The sequence below is a fragment of the Herpailurus yagouaroundi genome, unplaced genomic scaffold (assembly GCF_014898765.1).
Source record: "Herpailurus yagouaroundi ecotype Mexico unplaced genomic scaffold, PumYag 192, whole genome shotgun sequence".
NCBI classification, from domain to species: domain Eukaryota; kingdom Metazoa; phylum Chordata; class Mammalia; order Carnivora; family Felidae; genus Herpailurus; species Herpailurus yagouaroundi.
The window spans coordinates 9,237,041-9,258,269 of NW_024412423.1; the positions used below are offsets into that span (position 1 = coordinate 9,237,041).

A 21,229-nucleotide genomic window follows, 5' to 3' on the forward strand; every position below is an offset into this window, starting at 1 on the left:
CCCAAGTCCCCACACCAGAAACCATAAAGAAAAAATCTCCCTCCCCTCTTTGATTTCCACCACAATTATTTTTCATGTGCTTTCTATTCTACATCCTAAATACTGCTTGGGCACATTCCCTCATCTCAATTCCTAATGCTGTTTTTCTCAACTCAGGATATCATTCTTTTTCAGTTGAAATACTGCCTTAATAATAGACTCTTCACTGCTATCCCTCATTCGGAGTCTGCTTTCTTTTTTTATTATTCATCTTAAAATTTTTTTTTTTGTTTATTTATTTTTGAGAGACAGAGATAGAGCACGAGCAGAGGAGGGGCAGAGAGAGAGGGAGACAAAATCTGACCCAGGTTCCAGACCCTGAGCTGTCAGCACAGAGACTGACATAGGGCTCCAACTCACGGACCATGAGATCATGACCTTGAGCAGAGAGATCCAGAGTTGGACGCTTATTCGACTCAGCTATCCAGGACCCCCTGTTTGATTCATTCTTTATAGACCTGCACAGCCATCTTTCTGTCTTGCAAACCTGACCAGTCACTTTCTAGTTAAAAACATTGAAGTTCTCCCTATTATGTACAGGGTAATATCCCCCCTTCCTGGTTTTGTCTCTGGCTACTGCTACCAGTCTGTAGGCCAGGTTCTAAGTGCACCCATTTCTGTCTGTTTCTGGATATGTGCTCTTCTGACTCTGTCCCTGCTTTGCTTGAATGCTTTTCCCTCTTGTTGAAATTCTTTTCATCCTTCTGAAGGAAGCTAGCCTTGAAACCCTCTTCCAGTTCCCTCAGGCAGAGTTCATTTTTTTCTTTTAGGTCTGCTCAAAATTCACTTGGTACTTAGTTTAATATCGTGTTCACCTTTGTTTTCCAAGTGCCTTGAGCAGTTCCTGCACCTACGTACATTTCCAATAAATGTTTCCATAATTGGGTTGACAACAGCCATGCAAATGCAAGACTTTGCTCAGGACTGGACCATCATGGACAAAAATTGTCTTTGTTGGTCCAGCTAAATAAATAGGTCATGAGTTCATGAAAGGAATGAAATGAAAAAATTCACTATCAGCTCTAAACACTGTAACTTGTATTTTGGCTTTGTGAAATACTGTTATTAGGAGTACAGAGCATTATTTTTGTATAGAACAAATGTGCTGTTTTTTAAGCACATTTTTTCCTTATTATTAATGCATTGCAGGTAGTGGCACAGTTCACAAGTTTTAAGTTGAGTGAATGGACAAAGTAACACCATTTAAGTTTTTGTTTAAGACATGAAATGACCCGAAAGCCAGGAATTTGGCTAAATATGCTACAATTGCCCAGGACAGCTTCCTGCCCCTCCAAAACTATTATGGAGACCAAAAATGTTAGTACTGCCAGGAATGAGAAACATTGCCCTGTATTTTAATAGAGATTTACCTAGAGGCTATTAAAATAAGTGCAAGGGGTTGTTGTTTTTTAATATAATTTGTCAGATTGTTTTCCGTACAACACCCAGTGCTCATCCCAACAAGTGCCCTCCTCAATACCCATCTTCTACTTTCCCCTCTTCCCCACCCCCCAGCAGCCCTCAGTTTGTTCTCAATATAGAAAGCTTATGAAGCAAGGGGTTGTTTTTACTTACACTAAATGGCCTTAGGCTCCTAGGTTTTTGGGGTTTTTTAAGTTTATTTATTTGTTTTTTTAAGAGAGAGAGCAGGGAAGGAGCAGAGAGAGGGGGAAGAGAGAGAAACCCAAGCAGGCTCCGCAACTGTCAGTGCAGAGCCTGATGTGGGGTTCAAACTCATAAACAATGAGATCCTGACCTGAGGAGAAACCAAGAGTCTGATGCTTAACGGACTGACCCAACCATGAGTCCCAGGTTTTAACTGTATATACCACAAGGCCTTATTGAGATTATGCCCCCTCTCCCTGAGTCCATTGTATCCAGAAGCACACTGACTTCTGGGGTTCCATTAATGTCAGAATTCCACTGATAACAATGGAATTGAAAATGTAGAAATCATAGGGGTTGTTTGTTTGCACATTGTTCAGGCTAGTAAAAGTGGATGGCCCCCACCTGAACCAAAAGTGCCTTGAGAGTCCCTGAGACTAGTTTTGGTTTGACCATGATTCAAGTTACTGAATTCTGCATGGTGGCACTTAGATAGTGTAGTTCATGTCTTTCAAAGTGTTATGATGTGAATTGTATTCGAAAAGTAGCATGGCAAATATTGTTAGAGAGCCTGAGACCTCCCTCTGATTAATTCCAAGTGTAATGACAGTAAAGACTGCTTGTCATTCTGCTATTTGTCTCATTTACAAGGGTCATCTGCTTTCTGTTGGCTGTGTGGGTGTATAAATACACATCCTCACATTTTCTCCTTCCTAATGGTGACAAGATTGAAGAAAAGATGATAGGAAATTGACCCTTTCATTAAGTAAAATATATCCTGGATGCCTGCCAGTTAACCTTGAAGTATTATCTTACTCCCTTTAAGTAAAACAAAACCGTTGTAAGAGACCTTCTATATGTGGCATTTTACAGACTTTCCAGAAATACCATTCTGTTGTTAGTCGATGCAAGACATTTTTCCTATCTTTGAGCCTACAATATTTAGTCATGTATGCTTAACATGCAAAGCATTTGGGAAGAAGAAAAATAAAATTTAAGTAGACTGTCTTCTGTTTTGTTTTGTTTCCAATCCCTTTTGAGTACGTTTTAAAAAAGATCTTAATGACTAGAGATGGTCTCTTGGCATAGGCAACTGGATGTTTTTCCAAGGCCAGTTGCTTCAGAGACTCTAATAATCAAAGACAATCCTTGATTCCTTTCCAGACTATAACATAACTTTATTCAGCTGATTTGTCATGGCTGACCTCCTGTCCTCGACTTCTAACCCTGCCATGCTTGGCGAGGGAAGACTAGTTAACCTGATTATATTAGGTTAATAAAAAAGGCAACCAATAAGTCCAGCTTGCTGATTCAGGGAACACATCTGATCATTTATTTAAAAGCCAGAGGAAGAAAGAAAGGCCATTTTGTAAAAACGAGAGCAGCATTTTATTGCTTGTCTACAGAATTTAATCGTTGGAAAACATCAGTGAACATTTGAGGGGGGAGCATTGTTACTGCTTGCTCCATGTAATAAATTAAAAACCCAAAATGAATGTGGTTTGACAGAAGTGTTTAAACAAGGAGGAGGGAGCAATGCTCGTGTTTTAATTTTGTTTTGATTGAAGGTACTCTCGTTGTGCCATGGAAAAACAATGCCATTCTTCTCGCACGCCTCATTTCCAATGGAAGTCAGTAGAATGTACACGTGTTAACGTTAGCGCAGGAAGGCTTTCATGCAGTTCCATAAAGGGGTTTTGCCAAAAGAAGGGATGAATATCACAGCCATTCATTTCACAGTGCTCTCCAGTCTGGCTGCAACTGTTTGTCTGAACTGCACACATCAGTGAATAAAAAGGAAATTAAAAAGAACAGCAGGAAAAGAGGGATTGAGGAAGAAGGAGGCTGTCAAAAGCATGTTTGGCTTTGGAGAAGACAATTCACAATCATTAGCTTGAGCAAAATTCCCGCTTGGCCTATGGTACTGAAAACATAATGAACGGTATAAAACAAAATTAAACAAATTTAAAACTCTTCTCTAAACACCTCTAGTGAAGATGAAGGGGAACTAGGATAAGTAAACAGCTGCATTTTTATAGAGCTGAGCCCCCCATTTCCCCAGATAATGAAGTAAATCAGTATGCTTTTCTATGTTCATGGAAAAAAATTGTCCCGGTGACTATTTTTCTAAATTTGTTCCTGTAGCATTTATATTTCAGTATTCTAACACTACGTGCTATATTTCTCTACTGTAATTAAATATTAGAAAGTATTTATAATTCTTTGGGTACAAAAAGTGCCAATGCTGATGTTATTAATAACGGTAGAACAAAGAGGGAAAGATATTTTGATTCTGGTTTTTATTTCTTGGCAAATCCACTTTCATGGCTTCCTTCAGTGGTGGGAGATGGGACACCGGATTAGGGCAGTTCTATCAAGATACAGCAAGCAACCCTAAGATCTTTTTTTTTCTTTTTCTTTTTTTTTTTTTTTTAAGTTTATTTATTTTGAGAGAGAGAGAGGGAGAGTGAGAGCAGGGGAGGGGCAGAAAGAGAGGGAGAGAAAATTCCAAGCAGGCTCTGCACTGTCAACATGGAGCCCAACACAGGGTTCAATGTCACAAACCATGAGATCATGGCCTGAGCCGAAATCCAGAGTCTGACACTTAACCGAATGAGCCACCCAGACGCCCTGCCCTGAGATCCTTTTTTGAGAATCTGATTCTCACGTAGCTTGTTCAGCACTGCTGTGGAATTATCTACCCCTCCCCAATGTATTTATGTTTCTTTGTAAAAAGGAAATACATAAACATTGCAAAATCTTTTTTTATCTGTTTTCATTTACTTTGTTCACCAATGCAGGGAGATAGATAATGTATATTTCGCCTCTTTCTCTTCTTCTTCCTCCTTCTCATCTTCCTCCTCCCCCTCCTCTTCCTCCTCATCCTCCTCTTCTTCAACAGATGAGGAAACTGAGTTTCAGAAACTATCTTGTCCAGACCCTTCTAGCTACTGTGGAATGAAACTTAATTTTGAGCTCCAGAGCTTAATTTTGAGCATGCAGGCATATGGTGCAGTGTATTCTGTGGAAGGAATATTTTGTATGTACAAATTGGAATTTGCACTTAATAATTATAAGTTGGTGATACTCTTGACAAAGTTAGTGGGTTGGGCCCATCATCAGCAGTAAGAAAGACTTCTGGAAAGTATTCTTCTAGCAAATATTTTCAACTTGGAATCTAAAAGGGTAAGAAAGAGTGTCATTTTTGTCTCATCATTAACTCCTTCTCTATGGAAGACTTTATGACATTTAATTGTAAAATTTATTATCAATAATAACATTTTTTTCAAAAGATTGACAAAAATGTCCCAAAACAGGTCTGTGGTAGGCTTCTAAGATATACTTTTTAGGAATCCTTTATGATATAAATATATTGAAATATTGAAATTTATATTGAAATTGAAATAATTGTGTATTAAAATATATTGACATAATTATACATATATTAATATCTTGAAACATTACCACATCATTATAACTCAACTGTTATAAATAACATCCCTCATAAAACATAACTTCCATCATTATTAAAAATTGTGTCATTAAACTCATTTCAGCTGAATTAAAATTAATTTGCAACATAATTGAAAAATACCTTTTTTTCAAACTGTTGTCATTCTGCATGGACATATACATATGTAAAAAAAAAAAGATACACCTTAAGATAACAATAGATTTTTGCTGGTGAATGTAGATGTTCCATGAAGAAGAGAACTTCTATATTTTACTTATATCCATAGCTAATTTTCATAGAGGATTTCAACAAAGTATTTTTTCAAGAATTTATATATCATAGATGGACTTTACAAACACTTTTGAAGTTTTTATTTTAGAGGGTAAAGTTTGCAGGGCCAATTTACATACCAGATACATATTCTATTTTTCTATGTAAAAATGTCAAAACCTTAATAAGCAGACACTTGTCATTTACCTACACAAATGAGTAAAAGGAGTGATCTGGCATAAAAATCTTTTAAGTCATTCCTTAAACTGACTTTAATGTTACTTCTTATATTTCATGTACATTATTCTTCTGTAGTTACTTTTGTATGAATGAAATATGCTTTTGAACGCTCTGGATGAACTAAACACAATAGAGCATAGTATTAGGCAAAGCTGGGAATGCGGTTGGAGCTGTTTTGAGTTGCGTTGTAAAGACTTGAAGTGGGACAGATGAAAGTCTATTTGGGACAGACTCGCAGCGTCATCTTCGAGGGCATGTGACCCTTGCCATTGCTTAAGACCCTGTCTTCAGAAGTCCTTGCCACCATACCCACACCCTGCTACACTTGGTGTTTAATGCTCTGCAGTCACTGACTTGACATTTTTATCTTTATTTTATTTTATTTTTTTCAATGTTTATTTATTTTTGGGACAGAGAGAGACAGAGCATGAACGGGGGAGGAGCAGAGAGAGAGGGAGACACAGAATCGGAAACAGGCTCCAGGCTCTGAGCCATCAGCCCAGAGCCTGATGCGGGGCTCGAACTCACGGACCGCGAGATCGTGACCTGGCTGAAGTCGGACGCTTAACCGACTGCGCCACCCAGGCGCACCAACATTTTTATCTTTAAATTTGTGTTTTGTAAGTGAAGTCCCATGGGCTAATGAGGAATGCGTTGGGGGGCTTGAGGCTTCCCTTCATGCATGGTTCCATATTTGCCACCCAGACGGATGAGCTCCTGGCCACCCATTTCACCTCATATAGGAAGAGATCACTACTGCCCTGCATATCCATGGAGGTCAGCACTGGCAGCTGGGTTTCCAGGTACGAGTTGCAGGGCAGAGCCCCAAGGGGATATACGGGGTATGCACTCAACTTGTGCCTAAACAAGCCCGGTATTAAATAGTGAATAAAAAAGCAGAGTGACTAGGCAAGAAAGGACAAAGCTTTTTTTCCTGCTTTTTGAACAAGTTCCTGAATTTCATTTTTCACTGGACCTTGTACATTTTGTGGCTAGCCTTGGTAACTTGGAACTGATGTTGTTGAATGTTGTCTGATATGCTAGCTCACATGAGAAGGGTCATTCTCGTGCATAATATTATAAGGCATCAGGTACTTATTTTAGAAAATGACTATCTGGCCTTAAACACTTGAGTATCATCTCTCTAAACTATTGCTCTGTTAGGGGCATCTGGGTGGCTCAGTCTGTTAAGTGTCCGACTTTGTCTCAGGTCATGATCTCGCAGTCTGTGGGTTTGAGCCCCTCCTCAGGCTTTGTGCTGACAGCTCGGAGCCTGGAGCCTGCTTTGGATTCTGTGTCTCCGTCTCTCTTTGATCGTCCCCCAGTCATGCTCTGTCTCTGTCTCTCTCTCTCTCAGAATAAATAACATTAAAAAAAAATAATAAGAAAATAAACTGTTGCTCTGTTAGACACATTACACTTACTAAATATCCTCTCTACTGCGTGTGCTACTTACAAGTTTGTTCAGTGTATGTTTCGCTCATGAATGTACAGATTCCTTGGGCAGTACCTGCCCTGCCACTGGGCTCAGGAAAGCAAGGCAGCTATCAGAGGGTCTCACATTTTAGAAAACGTCATAGATAATTCATTTCAAGACATGAGGTGTGTCAATTGAGAAAGCACTGGTAGAATGAGCAGTGTCCTTTTCCTCACGTTAAAATAATTATTTTCAAGGTGATTTTCTCATCATTCATAATTTGTGAAGCATGAAATGAAATGTTTTCCTGAAGTAGCTTAATATTTAATAGAACTTAAAGATTCCAATGAAGTGCCTCCACAATTGGCTTTTTCCTAATTTGATCATATGCATTACATTCTATATGTATCAGTAGAAGAACTAAAACAAATTTTGTAGAACTTGGAACCAATACATGGGCATATAAAATACACTGAATGGGTGAAAGGAAATAGCCCATGATGTTTTAAAAATGATCCTAAGTCTTTTTATCTGACTACCTAGGTGGCTTCACCTACATTTTTCTTTTCAAACTGGTAATGTATTACCTCCCTATCTTTTAAGAACCAGCTTAAATATAATTTTTATCATTGAAAGCTCTTTGAAATGTTTTTCTTCACATCTCAAGGAAACCCTGCCCAACTTCTTCCATGATAGAATTTTATTTATTGTTGTTAATTCCTTCTTTCTGAAGGAATGATAGTACCTTTCCTACTCAAAATTCCCTCTTGCATCAGACTTCCTGGCTGCAGGTCGGAAGTATCAGGGACAAGATTCAGAGGGGTCTCCGGTGTTACTAACATCTAAAAGTTCGATAACAATTTCAAGCAATGCACAATCTTTCCCTGTACCTCCTTCCTGACCACCCTTAGTCCTCAACACGTCTCAGAATAGGAAGCCAATAACATTTTGATGTATTCATCACTAACAAAGAACCTCTGTATGTATAACACCCACTCTTAGTAGTTGTGGGCTCAACTGGACAATCAATCTCACGTGACCCCAAAAGGACACACTTGACCATGGTTTGATTAGAAGGATACAAAACACGACAGTGGGGCAGTATCCAGTGATTCTCTAACGTGAGGGTTTTCCCACAGGTGTTGAGGGTACACATCTTTCTCTAACCATGCAGAGTGACAGCTCAGGTGGGAGAGTTTGAGATCATGGGTAGGTGTGAGATCTACCCTGACTAACACTCACCATGGCCACAATAGTAATCAACATCTGTTATAACAGCCCGAAACAAAATGACCAGTTTTGTACACTTGTAAGTGTGCACCCCAGTCAAGAAATCCCAAGAGGTTATTTATAGTCATTCACAGTCCCCCCAGACCAGATCCAGTTTACAATTCAGAATTTATTTTTATTAGAAGCAATGTTGCCTAGTAATACAGCTGACATTCTACCAGTATCAGGTTTCTATGGAAACAGAGCTAGGAAGTTAACTCAGTGTCATTTTTCTTTTCAAAGAAGGAGAAAAATGTTTTGCTATCCCTTTATTCACATTAGGAAACATAAATATTTGGGGATTTTGATTACCAAACAAGGCTTTCTTCAAATAAATGCAAAAAAATGCAAAAAAAAATTCAAAATGACAGCTATACCTTCAACTCAAAATACTGTAAAAAGAATTACAAAATCTTAAAGAAAATAGACGAGCACAACTCTATATAAGTCCTTACGGCTGGTATAACAAAAATAATATAAATTGAGTGGCTTAAACAACAAATATTTATTTCTCAGTTTTGGCACTTGGAAAATGCAAGATCAAGGCTCTGGCTGATTCGGTTGTTTTTGGTGCCGCTTCAAGTTTCTAGAGAGCCTTCTTGTATTTTTTAATGGCAGAAAGGGAGAAAGGAGCACCTGGGTGGCTCAGTCAGTTGAGCGTCCTACTTCAGCTCAGGTCATGATCTCCTGGTTGGTAGGATGGAGCCCCGCGTCGGACTCTGTTGATAGCTCTGAGCCTGGAGCCTGTTTCAGGTTCTGTGTCTCCCTCTCTCTCTGCCCCTCCCCTGTTAATGCTCTGTCTGTCTCTCTCTCTCTCTCTCTCTTAAAGATGAATAAACAGTAACAAAAAAAAAAAATTAAAAAAAAAAAAGGGTGAAAGAGCTCTCAGGCCTTTCTTTTATAAGGGCACAAATCCCATTGGTCAGGTTCTGCTGTCATGACCTATTCACCTCCTGAAGGCTCCACCTGCAACTACTGTCACATTGGAAATTAGGTTTCAACATATGAATTCGGGAGGGACACATTCAGTCTGTAGCACCATCGAAGATTAAGAAGAAAAAAAAATAGAGAAGAAACAAATGAGTGACTTTAGGAATCAGCAAGAAGAACATTTAAAAGGCTTCCGTTTAAGTGTGGATAAAATGGTTAAATTTATTTCAAAAAATGTAAATAACCTAATTTGCTTCAAGAAACGTTTAAGAGGTGCGTGGGTGGCTCATTCTGTGACTTCGGCTCAGGTCATGATCTCACCGTTCATGGGTTCGAGCCCCACATGGGGCTCTGTGCGGACAGCTCAGAGCTTGGAGACTGCTTCAGATTCGATGTTTATGTTTCCCCCTCTCTGCTCCTCCTCTGCTCACACTCTGTCTTTTTCAAAAATAAGTAAACATTAAAAAACCCCAAAAACATTTAAATAAACAATACCAAAAGAAGGTGAAAAGTAGTCAAAACTTTCACACTAAAAACTAAGGCATCATACTGAAATGATTCTATGAGCCTTTGCTTACCACTGTCACTGTTCAACATTGTACTGGAGATACTAAACAATGAAATAAGACAAAGGTAAAAACCACGTACAATCTAAATTTTGAAAAGGAAAGATGAAAGTATCAATATTTATAGACAATATGATTACTGATCTAGGTAATCCAAGAGAATACACAAAAGCCTGTTAAAACCAATAAGAAAGTGGCATAAACTCGCTACATATAAGAATATATTTTTTAAGTTCATTTTTTAATTTGGAGAGTAGGGTATTTATTTATTTATTATATGAGTAGGGTAGAGTCAGAGAGAAAAGGAGAAAGAGAGAAAGAGAGAATTCCAATTAGTCTCCGACTGAGCCACGCAGATGCCCTGATATGAGAATATTTTAAAATTCAATATATACCTAGTAATAAAGACATGCAAAATAGAATTTAAAAACTTTTTCATCCAAATAATAATGGAACCTACAGGAAGAGATCTAACAAGAGACATGAAAGGTATCTATGAAGAAAATGATAAAACTATTGAGAGACCTAAAATGAAGGTCTAAATGAATGTGACAGGCGGCCGCATTTCTGATATGATTACTTAATATTGTACAGGTACCACTTCTGTCCCAATTCTTCTAGAAATTCAGTGTTATCCCACAGAATATGTACATTCTGCTAAAATAGAAAACCTGAATCTGAAACGTATACTGGAGAGGAAGTGAATTTCTAGCTTCCAGAAATACACCACACATAACCATGTGGAGATGTGAATTGTTACATGATAAGAATAGCGTATCAAAGAGCAGTGAAATATGGGTAATTTAATACTTGCGCTTAAAACATTTGGCAATCCATTTGGAGAAACAAAAGGTCAGATTGGGAAGTAATTTCATAACAAATTACATAGGTAGATTCAACCAGGATTGACAAACCTTTTCTTTAAAGGACCAGATAGTAAATATTTTAGTCTATGTAAGCCATACTATTTGTCATAAATACTCATGTCTGTACTTGCAGCACCAAAGGGATGGTTTGGAGAATAGTGAATTTGGCTCACAGGTGGTAATGCTGACCTTGATTTAATCTCACCAGAGCCAGAATTTCCTCACATGGGAATATCCGTTTCACAGCTTAATATAACAATTGAATAAAATGTGAAATATTTAATTGTGTATCCTCAGGCTTGGCATAATGCCTGAGTTATAGTAGGTTTTCCACACATTTCCACTTAACTGAATGAAGTGAATGTCTTGCTGCTATTAGTTTAAGAGGGGAAATAAAAGAGATTTTCTTGAAAATGCCTTTGATTTATTCATAGTTTCTACTTCTGAAAATGCAGCAGACACATGACACACTGTCGCATAGTTAAAATATTTTAAGTTATACATTTAAGGAAATATATATTTATAGGTATGTATTCATTTTATAAAGCATATATTTTACAACAATATGTAATCAATATATACAGATTTTGTATTTATATTTAATAAATATAGAATACAAAAAATAAAATTATAAAAATTCCATCAGGGTCCAAAGAAATATAGGATTACAAGACCCTTCTGTTTGTACAAACTTTTTGTAATTTTTTTAGCATTTCCTTAACTTTGTGTGCTGTCTTTGACATTTAAAATCAGATTGCTCTTACTGCATTGGCATGCTTTCAGTCACTTAAAGTGCTACTTATATAAATTAATTAACTTGACATTTAATGACTTAAAGCCTAAAAATTATCTACTACCATTCATATTTTGTATATCACATTTGTTTCTGGAAAAATTTATAAAAATTTAAAAAATGACCCTTGAAGAGAGTGAAATCGTTGACCTATTCCATCCTAAGAGTGAAGAAAATTTTAATTTTAAACAAAGCCTTTTTGATTTTTTGAAATGATTTCATTTTTGAAAGAGAGAGAGAGAGAGAGAGAGAGAGAGAGAGAAAGCACAAGCAAGGGGTGGGCAGAGAGAGGGAGACAGTCTAAAGCAGGCTTCAGACTCTTAGCTGTCAGCATACAGCCCTACCCGGGGCTGGAACCCACAAACTGTGAGATCATCACCTGAGCCGAAGTGGGACACTGAATAGACCGAGCCACCGCGATGTCCCTTAAGCAAGGCTTTTTTGGACAGAATGAAGCAATTAATCCACTGATCTGAAGATTAGGTCACAAAGCATTTCCATGAATGCTTCAAATCATTGTTGGGTATACAAGATCTTGGTGTATGTGATTTATGTTTCCTTATCTCAACGTTGAGTAAATTTATTTAATGTGTACAATTGTGACGATGAATGTTGTGTCTGCGTATTTGAAGCAAACATACAAAAAAGGGCATATGGAGGTTTGAAAATATATTTTAAAAGATAATAATCGAAGTTCATGAAATTTTTCAATTTGCAAATTATACATGAAAAATTATTTGGGGCTTTTGTTTTGTAGGGAAGAAAATATTTGAGCCTGAGGTTAAGAGATTGAATGTGATATCTGATACCGTTATTTCCAGGGAGAGGCCTGGAAAACTAACAAATCTTCAGAACTCAGTACGATTTCAATGCATTCCACTAATACCCAATCTTAGAATTCAATCAGTGGATATAGACATCTGCTGTTAGAAGATTTTAGTCTCTGCTTTTAATGTATGGTCACTGAAGACTGAGCTGAACGTCTGCTTCCATTAGATACCTACAAAAATTGGTGGGACAGGAAAGGCTTCATAAATAATGTTGGCTCTTATCTTAAATAGATGGAAATTGAATGCAAGTGTCTCTTAATTTAATTAAAAAGGAATGGGTTCTTTTGTCCTCTTCAATTTGCCACTAAGGAAGCATCTGCAACTGGGATTATTAGTTATTGCTTTCAGCTGATGGTTTTGCCATTCCTTTGCTGTAAGCATCTGCTCTCTGTATGCTGGCTCTGCCTTCCATCGTATTCTCCACGCTTCCTCTGGCCACTCTCCTCATCAGACCTCTTCAGCAGTTCCCGTTACCCTTGGGATAAAACTCTAAAATTTTTTTTGACGTAGTATGAAAGGACACCTTGGCCCCTGAAAGCCTCTCCAGAAAAAACTACATTTTCTCCTCTCAATTGTATGCTACACGGTATTTTTTTTTAATTTTTTTTTCAACGTTTATTTATTTTTGGGACAGAGACAGAGCATGAACGGGGGAGGGGCAGAGAGAGAGGGAGACACAGAATCAGAAGCAGGCTCCAGGCTCTGAGCCATCAGCCCAGAGCCTGACGCGGGGCTCGAACTCCCAGACCGCGAGATCGTGACCTGGCTGAAGTCGGACGCTTAACCGCCTGCGCCACCCGGGCGCCCCTGCTACACGGGATTAAAGGCACCACTGCTCTCCTTTACTTTTGTCCACCTGTTTCTGTTGGAAAAATCCTTATATCATAACTAACAGCAACGTGTCACTTTTGCAAATTTCAAACGATTCCTTAAGCCTCAATTCATGTGTCATCTTCTGTAAGCTTCTAGTCCTATGCTCCTTCTTTATTTGATACACTATGGCACAAATCTGCTTTTACCATGAATTTTTGTGTGTCTCCTTACCTTCTGGGTACTAATATACTTGGAGGGAACTTTACATTTTTACATCTAGAGCAGTATCTGGTATATGGTGGGTAGGGAATACATTGTTTTGAATGAATGATTGTTCTACCAGTTTTAATAAGCTTTAAAAAATAATGATGTGGAGCGATAAAGACTGCTATATCAGAGATCCATGAAAATATAACTGGCATATTTAATTATCTTTGCCCTAAGTACATGAATTGTGTTTCTGTATGCTTGTAGAAAGTCACTTTTGTATGGTCTAACTTAATAGTAAAACCCAAATTTTCATTATTATATTACTATTGCTGATACATTAGTAACAGCTCTAACGTCAATTTCCTTTACAGGCGTGGAGGCTTATGTTTCTAGAACATACAAAAATAACATAAATAGGCAGGTGCAAATCATGCTGTTAGATTAAGGGTAGCTTAAGCCAGTTTGTTCCAGCCCTCTGAATTCCTCTATATTGATATACTCTTGCACTGTAAGCAACTCTGTCTTCCATTACTTCTGTGTTGTTCATACAACATCTTTAGTGATGAGCCAGAGCTAGCCCCCAACACACATTGATTAATCGTGTATGGTGATTTTTCTAGTTTTCATCTTGGAAATGAGAGAGGATCATTACTTTATTTAATTTCCATAGTTGAAGTTATTTAGTACTAGGACTTTGCTGTGGCAGGTGAGAATAAAAAAAATGAAAAAGAATTACGATTAACCTACTAGAACAGTAATGACTGAATTTGTCACAAAAGGATTAAATTATTTATTCTGTTTGTGTGTATGTTTGTGGCTCTGTATTGGAGAAAGCATCATGAGTTTGGAGTTCACCTACCCTCCTCCCCCATGAGGGAGTTAAAACAAGAGGTTCTCAGGCTAAAAAATATAGTTAGGGGTGCCTAGGTGGCTCAGTTTGTCAGGTGCCTGAATCTTGATTTCAGCTCAGGTCTTGATCTTGCGGTTCATCAGATTGAGCCCCAAGTCAGGCTCTGCATTGATAGGGCAGAGCCTGCTTGGGATTCTCTCTCTCCCTCTCTCTCTGCCCCTCCCATACTCATGCATATGCTCTCTCTCTATATAAAAATAAATAAACTTGGGGCACCTGGGTGGCGCAGTCTGTTAAGCGTCCGACTTCAGCCAGGTCACGATCTCACGGTCCGTGAGTTCGAGCCCCGCGTCAGGCTCTGGGCTGATGGCTCAGAGCCTGGAGCCTGTTTCCGATTCTGTGTCTCCCTCTCTCTCTCTGCCCCTCCCCTGTTCATGCTCTGTCTCTCTCTGTCCCAAAAATAAATAAAAAAGTTGAAAAAAAGAAATTTAAAAAAATAAATAAATAAATAAACTTAAAAAATGTATACTTAAAGTCATTACTGTCTGACTTTTAAAGTAATGTATTAATGAATTGATTATTGTATCAGGTTTATTTTAATAACTTTCTCGACCTATTATAGTAAGTCATTGCATAAATATTCTCTATTACATCGTAACTTAAAGAGCAGACCATAGACACTCTCTCATTAAGTGATGTTGGATAGTGGGTGGGCAGGGTGAGAGCTACAGCTACATTTCTTTTTGTTTTTAAAAAAAATATGTTCATTAATTACAAATATGAATATAAATTATTTTAAGGTGCTAGTTTAAAAAGTATTGTAGATATTCATGAAGTAAAAAAAAAAGACTAGCTCTTTGAATGCTCTGTTGCATCAGGAAAAGGATATTATTTTGACAATTTGTTAATATACTGAGACTATATAGATGGCAACGAAAGATTATCTTAATGAAAGTGATTGCTTGATAAAATATTTTTTGAGGGTGGTATATATAAAAAGTTTATAATCTAAAAATTTATGAAACATCCTGAGAACTTGGTACATTCACAAGTGGACAAATTTATCTGAAGTTTAAAAAAAAATGCTAGGGCACCTGGGTGGCTTGGTTGGTTAAGCGTCCGACTTCGGCTCAGGTTATGATCTCACGGTTTGTGAGTTTGAGCCCCCTGTGGGGCTCTGTGCTCACAGCTCAGAGCCTGAAGCCCACTTCGGATTCTGTGTCTCTCCCTGACCCTGCCTGGCTCCTGCTGTTTCTCTGTCTCTCACAAAATAATAAATAAATGTTAAAAAAATAAATAAATAAAATAAAAACTGCCAGAAAGAAGATCTTTTCATTGAAAGATAAGCATGCTACCACTAAATTTTGACAACTAACTTTTCATACGTTTTTATATATGAAATATAAATGGGATATGTGTTTAAAATATGCGTAGACACTTAAAATCCTCGATAATCAAATAATTTTAAATTATGCATCCCATTAACAAACAATTGGCTCATTAATAAGTGTAATGTGTTTTTGTTAAACTGTTTTTACTAGTTAAACTGATCTTTTATGTTTTGTTTTCCTTCCTTTGACAGGTCCTTCAGGTTGGAAGGAATATCTTTATTTGGAGGCATGTCAGCTCATTTTTCTCACTTCAGATTCATCAATATGACTTCTTGAGGCCAGAACGAATTTTGAAGTAACCAGGAACCTGTCCATCTTAGAGCAGCAAATCCCTCAACTTTGGAGCACAAAAGATCACTCATACGGTCTGCATAAAATCATCTGCCTCAGTCTGACAGCCATGAGCAGAACCCTGGGGGCAAAAAAAAAAAAAAAAAAAAAAAACAAAAGCCTTAACTTTTCACTCTGAAATTACCAAGAAAATTAAAAAAAAAAAAATGAAAGGAACTAAACAAGCAAGCCAACAACACCACCACCGACAACAAAAAACAAACACAACCCATTTTATTTCACCTTGGAAAAAATATTCCCAGATGTGAGCCTGAAAAAATTTATATTTAGCAATTAAGCTAGAAAATTGTAAGTTGACTTATCATTTGGGAAGGTGAAAGTATAGAGATAGGAGGTATCTCTAGCTAGAATTATTTAGCAGTTTAAAACAAGTAGACAAAAACAGTGAACAGAGGAGCACGTCAGCAAGGAACAGTATTAGGACAGAATGTTGCTGTCTGCAGAGAGGATGTCTGCCATCTTGTGTACACCCTCAAAGCCATAATGGAATAAAAGCATTGTCGTTGATTGCTTGAAAAGTTTCTGCATTCACTCCTTCACTCCATATTAAGAGAGGGGGAGGCCAGTTCTTACTGATTACTTCTCAATGCACTTCTAATATTTGCACTGTCACGTCCATTCAGGGTAATGATGTGTGCCGTTATTTGCACAGATGGTCCCATGAGTTTTGCGGCCACAAGCGGTTACATGCACGAGTCCCAAAAGGAAACATTTCAAAATTCTCCAGACATTGGTTTCTCTTTCTTCTGTAAAGATCAGTTATCTTATTAAAAAAAAAACATGGACTTGTCTCAGATTAAAAAACTACAGAATAATAATGAAAAAGCATCAGTGTGGTCAAAGGAATGAAGAAGGGATCAAAAGTTTATTTTTGGTTTTGGTTTTGTTTTTTTAGCGAAGATCATTTTTATCATAAGCAGCCAAGAAGTCAAATACAGTGAACTACACACTAAACATTTGTGTTGAACATCTATTTGTTCTCTTAATTAAAGAAATCATTTGTAATTTGTATTTGACATATAACAGTTTTTTATAGCCATTTATCTATGCTTCATGGGAAAATGTACCAAACAGCATTTTCAGTTTATTTTTCTAAATAAATGTGTTGTTTGTATTATTTGTAGTTGCTTATTCAGTTTGGTTTTCGTTTCTTGACAAGTAAGTTACTTGTTGTCATATTAATTAAGAACTCACGGAAGACTGAAATTTAAAACATTTGTATGGTATCAAATTGTGCTTTCTATTTCCTAAACCCTGAAGAAGAAATGATTTATCTTACACCATGACTTTCTCGTCAAGCGTTATGTTAACATTCTAGTTAGACTAATCACCCAGAGTTGGTTTTAATATATGGAAACTGCTGGAAACAAGAAAGTTTGCGTATTATATCAGCAAGGATTTTCCCTACGTACTCTTTCTAGAAATCTGCTCCAGAAGATGAAAATTAGATAGATTTTTTTTTTAAAAGACCATTATTCATGCCTAAGGAGTTCTCATTAATGCCCTCCCAGAGGTCTGCTGAGAACTTTCACTAGTGCATATAAAAATGACAGACTAGGCAATCGTACTAGAGCAAAAATAAAATTCTGCTTAAGGACTCAGTAAGTACCTTCACAGTGTTCATCCTCATTTGAGGCGTCATTGTTTATGATCCTTGTTACCACCAATAAGTAGCACGCAGCTCAAACAAATTATTTTTTTTCTTTTATTAAGGTATAATTGATATATTAGTTTCAGGCGTGCAATGTAATAATTCAATATTTGTGTATTATGTTACAAAATAATCACAGCAGGTTCAGTTAACATCCATCACCATGCATAGCTATATATTTTTTTTCTTGCGGTGAGAAGTTTCAAGATCCACCCTCTTAGCTACTTTCAAATATGCAATCCAGTATTATTAACTATAGTTATAGTCAGGCTTGTGGTGCTCTAGAATGCAGCTCAGGGAATGCAAAGATAGTGGCCAGCCCTCTGAGGTCTCTGGAAAGGATAACAGTGAGCCCTCAGATGCTTGTTTTCATTTGAAGCCTGCCCCTCAGGCTGTAACTATGGAGGTAGGCTAATGGGTTCCTTTTAAGAAACATGGAGCTCCTGGGTCTGTTGCTTCCAGCTGTCCCTGGAGAATGGGAGCTATTTAAGAACTCTCTCCATTGATTGCAGTTGTGTGGGACCCATGAGCGTAATTCCCCCTGGCCACCAGAGTCGTGTATGGATGTCCACAAAAATTGGGCACCAGCTGAGGGTCTAAGCTCTTTTCTGCAATACACAGGTGAGCTGGTGCAAGGCAGAGGGAGACCGAGAAGATGGCATCCACCGGCCTTTGTTTCCTGAGAGCTCATGTGTGGCCTGTAGATGTGTGTCAGATCAGAAGCCTGTCCCTAAAGGCCAAAGCTCCAGGACAGGCAAATAGGCCTCTGTCTCAGAAAGACTAGGTGTCTGCTCCAATATGTTATCAACGCAGGGCCCTGGAGTTGGTAGGCTACTAAGAACGTTCGCGCTCATGGCTGTGGTCTCGCGAGACCCAGGAACACACGCTGCCCTGCCCTGCCCTCCCGAGCCGGGCGGTCACCGCGAAGCAGTAGCGGAACGCCGGCCAACGGACATGTGTAAAAGCAGTCCTCTGGGAGATGCACACGCTTTGGTATGTGGTAGAGGAAATGTGTATTTCTTTTTCTGTGAAAAAGAAAGAAAGAAAAAAACCCTAGCATTAAATTAGGGGGACAAAAATGGCGCCTGTTAGCTGAAGTGAGGCCGAGAGAGGGAGAGCTGCAGATGGTGGCCGCCAGCCAGCAGCCTCTGCGTGTGTCTAGATTACATGCCTGACCCTCAGGCTGCGACTTGAAGATCAGTAAATGGCGCCCGTAGGGCCACAAAGTTGGGAGCTTCTGGATTGGCTGCTTCTGCGCTTGAACCCTGGGGCGGGTGAGTCCTTGTGAGAGCCTTTGAAGAGCCATTCCTCAGCTTTTTAGTCTTGTGGGTCTTGTGGACGTTTGATTTGCAAAGCTGGACGTTTGGTGTGGGGGAGGGGGGCGGGGAGCGTTTCTTCCCATGTGGGTGCCCGCTGTGGGGTTCAGACTCCTCACTTGGGGAGAAGCTCAGCTCCCTCCCAGCTGTATCACCTTGCAGGGGTTGGGGTTTAATGGCGAGTTTGTGCCCCAGCCCCTCTTCCCGCCTTCGATGTGGACGTTCTGTCTTTAGCCTGGTTGGGTAAGAGTTGGTCTGCTCTTAGGTTTTGTCCCAGGAGGTGGTTCGACATGTGGCTTCAGATTCAGTATGTCAGCGGAAAGAGGTGAGCCAGGGATCCTCCTCTGTCACCATCTTGAACTGGAACTCCCAACAACCTAAGATAAATTATTTTTAGTAATTAAAAGACGAGGTCATTAGGTTTATTCCCCAACGATGACCCGAAACCACTTCCCATTTTGTTCTGCACACTTAAATTGATTTATTGTCGGCAATCTCTCCTGGTAGTACTTAAAGTATCCTGTAACATAATGAAAATTAGTTTGCCATGCATGATTTGAACCCGTGAAAATTAAGACGTTGTGCGTGAAAATAATCCAGCTGGGAATCAAATTGCCAGTTCCTGTGAGATGTTAGGCATTGAAGTGTGGATGCATGGGCTCATTCACATTCTTTTAACGTCTATGCTGATTGCTTCAAGCTGTGAATTACTTTCGATCATAAATAGGAAAATCAACTCCCCCCCGCCAAACATCTAGAAGTAAAATCCATCAAAAATAAGTGATAAAAATCATAGTTCTTTACTTGATGAATATACTGGTTGTTGAGCAGTCCTGTCTGCAATAGTCTATCGTGAGACCCTAAAGAATTTTGCAAAGAATTTTGACCTTATCAAGCCAGCGCTTGGGTAAGATAACACCACTGGTAATTGATAAAGTGAATTAGGGCACCTGGGTAGCTCCGTTGGTTAAGCGACCATCTCATGATTTCAGCTTAGGTCATAATGTTGCGGGTAGGGAGTTTGAGCCCAGCATCGGATCTGCACTGGCAGTGTGGACCATGGTTGGGATTCTCTCTCTCTCTCTGTGCCTCTCTCATGCACTCTTTCTCTCTCAGAATGAATAAATAAACTAAAAAAAAAAAAAAAATGAGGCTGTGAAGTGGGTAGGGGTGAGAAAGTACATATCAGGAAGAAAAATCTACTTTCTTTGAATTACATTTATTTTCTTCAACTTGAATTACATTTACTTTCTAAGTTATGTCACTTTTTAAAATCACGTTCTCTTCTTTTGTTCTCTTCAAATTTTAGATGTACCCTTTGCTATTTTCACAGTTCACTATTACTTTCAGAAAACCTATTAAACAATCTTGAGTTCCCGTTGAGAATTACTATTTACAGATTTCTCGAATTGAGATAATCTCCACTTCCTGACATTTGCTTTTGGAGTGTGGGTTTGTTACATTTACATGCAGCTCCAACTGTTCTTGCTGGCCCCAGTTCACATAATTACCAGGTGTATCTGTATGGGTTAGATGATTCTCTTCATTTACTGAGTGCCTAGTCTGCAACACAAACTGTTCCAGGCACCAGAAAGAAATGGGTTCGGAAAAAAGGCATGGGTCCTATTTGGACGCAGTTTAAAATCTAGAAGATTGGAGAGGGAAATACATTAAACATGTGATTTCACTAGGTAACAAAAAAGAAAATGCAACAGTGTGCTAGGTTCTGTAAAGAAAGGTACATTTTATGCTGAGGCTATATATATCCAGTGATTGTAACTCAGTGGGAAAAGTAAACTTTGAGCCGAGATCTCAAGAGTGACTACCAGATAAATGAGGCAGAATCATGAGCAAAGCAGTACAAAGGAGAAAGAAAATAGAATTTCAGAAGTCCTGAAAACAAGGCTAATTAGATTGGAGCAAATAGAGTAAAGACGATAGCACAGAGAAAATATGTACCCAATATACCTGATTGAATCCAAGCCATAAGAAAAATGGGGAGTGGAGTGGGGGCGGGTTCCAAAAGATAATCAAAGAGTGCAGAATTATAAAGAAAAACATTAAGAATGGCCTTGGGGGCATTTTTTGTTTATATAAGGTATAGTTCTCAATGAAGATGCAAAAATGCATTCAGTAGCTATCTTTAAATTCATAAAGGCTTGAGCAACTATAGGTAGACTAACATTTAAACATGTTGAGACCAATTTCCGTAAAAATAAATTTGCCTCTATGTGTCAGAGAACCCAAACTAACAAATAAGAGGCTGTTCAGACATGACAGAGCACCTCCTTAAAGTCATCAGGGATCCAGTCTTCCAATTTTCTGCTCTGATGTCCTTGGAATATGACTTTTGTCCTTATGGTGCACA

General features: G+C 38.4%; 1 protein-coding gene and 1 long non-coding RNA gene across 2 annotated transcripts in view; both read left to right on the forward strand.

Annotated features, from left to right (window-relative positions):
- The window catches only part of PRR16 (proline rich 16), a 313,708-nt gene extending 297,035 nt beyond the window's left edge, over positions 1-16,673 (forward strand). Inside the window, exon 3 of the transcript XR_005781270.1 lies at positions 15,735-16,673. The gene's annotated coding sequence lies outside the window, so the exon portion shown is untranslated. The remainder of the gene's footprint in view (positions 1-15,734) is intronic.
- A 964-nt stretch (positions 16,674-17,637) lies between these two features.
- The window catches only part of LOC121010589 (uncharacterized), a 107,732-nt gene continuing 104,140 nt past the window's right edge, over positions 17,638-21,229 (forward strand). The window contains exon 1 of the long non-coding RNA XR_005781272.1: positions 17,638-18,819. This is a non-coding gene — a long non-coding RNA (uncharacterized LOC121010589). The remainder of the gene's footprint in view (positions 18,820-21,229) is intronic.